The sequence below is a fragment of the Ptychodera flava genome, chromosome 1 (assembly GCF_041260155.1).
Source record: "Ptychodera flava strain L36383 chromosome 1, AS_Pfla_20210202, whole genome shotgun sequence".
Taxonomy (NCBI): Eukaryota; Metazoa; Hemichordata; class Enteropneusta; family Ptychoderidae; genus Ptychodera; species Ptychodera flava.
The window spans coordinates 32,553,631-32,557,532 of NC_091928.1; positions in this window are offsets into that span (position 1 = coordinate 32,553,631).

Sequence of the window (3,902 nt, forward strand, 5' to 3'; positions counted from 1 at the left end):
GATACTTTGCATGGTGTGGTGTAGTATGCATGATGGTACTTCCTCTCTAATTTGCCTTCAGGAATAGATATATTTTTTCCACCATCATGAGTAGACAGCAAGGCTTGATATCCTTCTGGGAGAGGCACATTAACTTGACCTGGAGCATCATCTGTTTTGGAAGCAGTACTTACAAGTTTCTGTTTTTCTTCTGTTTATACATAATTGCCAAGATGTCGGTAAAAAATCAGAAATGGATAAAAATAGTTAAAATATCTAATATAATACTGTCAATGATGTTCTAAACCTTTAATAATTCAACAGTTTCAAATAAAAAAATCACACGACCAGACATAATATCACAATGGCACTGAACACAAAGTGAGATATTTTTCACCAGATGTAAAATATCAAATTTGAGCGATATTATCAATTTAGCTTTATTATAAAATAAAATGACAAAAGGGATCCGTATATAAAGAAAGCTAGTCTCAGGGTAAAACAAACATTTCACTTTAAAAAAACTACAATTGGTTAAAAATTTAAAGATTAAATCTCAGAGTGTTGATTAATTTCTGCACTATGAGCTGTTTCCTGTTATGATGTTGATGATTCACAAATATAACAACGCCAAAGCAGTGTACATGACAGTTTCCTATCTACATGCAAGGAATCAACACTCTGAGATCTCAGCCTCATGTGGTCTGAGCAGTATGTAAAATTGGCTATCCAGTCTTATCCATTTTAACAGTCCATCCAACAATGAATATCTGGTAGAGCCCTTCCATAATATTTCTCAGTGAATGTGTTGTCTGTTTATAATAAGCAGAGAAGAGATTGTGTACAATTTGCCAGTATATCAGCATGTTTCAAGTACTCAAACAACTGGTGCAGCTCTTGATATAAAAAATGAAATTCATGAAAAAAAGGTAAAAAGGAGAGACTTTGTCCCATTTTAGGTTTGCAGAAATGTCAAAATATTAATAAAGAAGTTTTATTCTGTACAGCTGCAGTAAAGCTGTCTCAGATTTATATGCTGATAAATGTACAATGCTCTCCCGACCCAAATGCTGGGAATTTTTTTTCCATTTTATATTTTAACATTTTTAATTGTTTCAATTCAACAGTAATCCATAGCATTTTCACCGATACTGGTTCTGCAGACACATTGCTGCAAGATGCAAGCTGTAAGTGACTTTATTTATTTATTCATTTATCTAGAGCCATAAAACAAAATAACATTATCACCATTACAGGGTATATATTCAGAAATCAGCCATTGATATATAGGTATGTTAAAATCCCTGTATTTGTAGATGAATACATATTAATTGAGTGGAAGAAGAGTAACAAATGATTAAAAGAGCAATGCTTAAAATATTAAGTCAGTATTTTGTGTTCCTGCCACTTGATTTCTGATTTGAAAAATGTGTTCTTTCACATTTCCAGGAACAGCCCCATCTTAAAAAGGGAGAGTCTTCCTCTCACAACAAAAGTAGAAGCTATATACGCAGTGTAAAAGACATTTTAAACCTGCAGTTGATACGACCTTCCCTTTGTCCTTCATCAGTTGATGATGTTTTTGACAAATTGGACAAGAATATTATGTCTTTGACTTTTGGAAGTATGGAATATGAAAAGAATGTTGCCCTGAAATGCTGCCTTCATGCGCTTGCCATGGAAAAATGTATCGAATTAGAAGATCTCTTTTTGGAATACAGAGCTATATTTTCAGCTGACAATCAAAAGAGTGGAGGACACGATGCCAGAAGGGAATTCAGAGATTTGTTGCTATCCAAAAACGGTTTACCTGTTCTAGTTGTTAACATCAAACAATTTGGTAATATGGTGGTTCTGTTAGAATCTACAAATAGCGATAACATCAGAAGATTATGTCAAGGATTGGATACGCTAATTGTGAAGATATTAGACAAAGTCCACTCAAAAGATGATCAGACACGTTTGAATGATTTTCAGAGTCACTTTCGTAGTTTGTACAGTCTTCTGACTACACAAAGGGACAGGAGTGTTGTGATATGCATCCTGTCTATGCTCATGCCTCACACACAAGTAAAGTATATCACTAATCTGCATGAAGATCATGTCAGGAAAACAAGAGATGCTATGATCAATTACGCTACTGAAAGTGAGTCTGTGGTAGAAAGAAGTGAGCACGAAGCTGAACAACAATTAAAGAGTGTAATAGAAAACACTGAAGAGGCACTAAAGAAACTTGAAGGCAGAAAAAAAAGAAAATTGTCAGAAATGAGAGGAGCTGATTCTGATGAATTAGAAAGCACCATCTCTGCTAAGCGTGCCCGAGTTGAGAAATTACGATTCCAACACAGGCCCTACTTGAGAAGAGTCTGCAGTGAAAAGGTCAAACAATGGAAGTCTACAATATTTTCTCAAAGAGGAAAGGGTAAGGGCATATATAAAATTGATAGAAGAGCTGAACAGGCTGTTTATGAAGTACTTGCGGAACATTTGCAAGCTCATGAGCGACGTCATGGACAAATAAATACAGGTTATTTGGAACACGACAACCGAGTTCATAACAAAGATCTGAAGGTCATTGCAAATAGATGTCTTCGCAAACTTGGAATTACAAGGCAAATTAAGTCTACGGAGACAGTTCGTTCATGGGGAAAACCAAAAAATGTGAGAAGCATTCAAGCAAAGCAGCACAGAGGGAAGAGTCTTTGGGCACATTTGAAACCACAGAAGAATTTAGCTAAGAGACATATTAATCAGCATTTCAACAGAGCTCAGGCCAATACTTTGAGCGACTGAGTTTCTCTTGTGAAACCGAAGCATTCACATATCATACGTCGTGCCATTGATGACAAAGCAAAGGTCATCTGTGGTACATCAACTGGGTTTTCCCGTCCTCAACATCGCCCAATAGTCTTACTGGAGAACAAAACTGAACTTCCTTCACAAGATTATCCAGATACAGTTAAGGAGGTATCACCAGGTGTTGTCATGATTGTTGACCTTCAGGAAGTTTCTGCAGGTACTAAGAGCAATGACAAAAATTTGTCCCTACTGATAACAGTGTTCATAATGTCATCTGCAAACCAAAATATGTGTATCCCAGTTCAGCAACTAATTGGCACAATGACATGCACATGATCCGTAGCATTGACCGATCCCGACATGACTTGCCAATGGACTTAACCAAGCCATTCAGTCACTTGCCAGAAAATGCACAGATGCATTTTTGCATAGCAAGTGATTCCCTTATACAGTATGACTTGATGACTTTGGAGGATGATTATTTACAAGCAGTACGAATTGGTGGAGGTCATCTTGAAAGGGAGCTATTGCGTGCAAAAGTGCTTCAACAGAGACTATCTAATGCAGTAAGCAGTATTGATCAACTCGTTGCAGATCAACCTTTATCTGACATTCTTAGTCACATTAAAGAATGCCAGGCAAAGACAGGGAAGATTGTGTCATCACTTGAATGCTCACAAGCAAATGAAAAATGTATCACCAAGGAGTATGCTGACCTTCAACGTACACTAAGAATAACTCTCTCTCTACTCTCAGAATATGGCATGCCAAATCATCGACCTATTGACATTCAGTCATCTGACTCAGGGCCTGGAGTAAGTGGACATGAAAAGATGGTCCAACATCGAATGGCAGAGACATTCATGATAAATAATTTACAGTTTCAGTCAAGGCATTGGTATGCACCTAGTGATTCCAAGTCACACATAGTAGAGAAAAACATGCGTCACTTGAATGAAGCCCTGGGCGATGGAAGAAGTGTGAACATTGAAGAAGATGCCTTGTTTTCTGAAATGTCACCTGTAGCAGCTTTAACCATGACAATGGAACAGTACTCTGACTATACAAATAAGAGAAAAGGAAATGCTGCAAAGAAGTATGCAGAAGAACTCCGCAAACGCTTT